The 920-nt window shown below is 36.1% G+C and overlaps 1 pseudogene; it reads left to right on the top strand.

Annotated features, from left to right (window-relative positions):
* Positions 1-158: 158 nt before the first annotated feature.
* LOC128248223 (U6 spliceosomal RNA) lies at positions 159-256 on the top strand (annotated as a pseudogene).
* The last annotated feature ends 664 nt before the right edge of the window (positions 257-920 follow it).

Below are 920 nucleotides of genomic sequence, written 5' to 3' on the forward strand. Positions count from 1 at the left end.
TATATATATATATACATCTGCGTTTCTTTGTGTCAGTGTTTCTTCTCTCACTATCACCGCTTGACAACTAGTATCGGTGTGGTTACGTCCTTTTAACCTAGCGGTTCGGCTAATAGACTGATATATATATATATATATATATATATATATATATACATGCGGTAGTGCATATTCTAAAACTGGGACGATACAGAGAAAATTAGCATGGCCCCTGCGCAAGGATGACACGCAAATTCGTGAAGCGCTCCATATTTAAATACTGGCGATGCCCCCAGCATGGTCGCAACCTCAAAGGTGAAACATCTAAAAGAATAAAAGAATAAAAGAATAAAAGGATATGTACATATTCATATTCGCCATGATAGATCTCCTTGTTTTTCTCCTTATTTCTTTCTGTTGAAGAGCGTTGCTCGAAACGTTAAAGACTTTCTCTATTCCCGAGCGTTAAACTAATACATCCCTTTGTTGTTTACACCACCAGTCCTCGTCTGTTGTTGATTTTTCGTAAATTCTCCCATATATATATATATATATATGTATGTATGTATATGTGTATATATATTTATATATATATATGTACATATATATACGTGTATGTGTGTGCATATATACACATACATATATATAAATATGTATGTGTGTGTATACATATGTATGTGCATATATATATGTATATGTGTGTATAAATGTGTGTGTATATATATGTGTGTGTGTGTGTGTGTGTGTGTATACATAGGCGCAGGAGTGGCTGCATGGTAAGAAGCTTGTTTACCAACCACATGCTTCCGGGTTCAGTCCCACTGGATGGAACCTTGGGCAAGTGTTTTTACGTCCCCGTAATTAGCGGTTCGGCCAAAGAATAAGTACTAGGCTTACAAAGATAGAATAGGTAGAATAAGTACGTCCCCGTAACTTTGCGG

This window comes from Octopus bimaculoides, chromosome 6 (assembly GCF_001194135.2).
Source record: "Octopus bimaculoides isolate UCB-OBI-ISO-001 chromosome 6, ASM119413v2, whole genome shotgun sequence".
Lineage (NCBI taxonomy): Eukaryota > Metazoa > Mollusca > Cephalopoda > Octopoda > Octopodidae > Octopus > Octopus bimaculoides.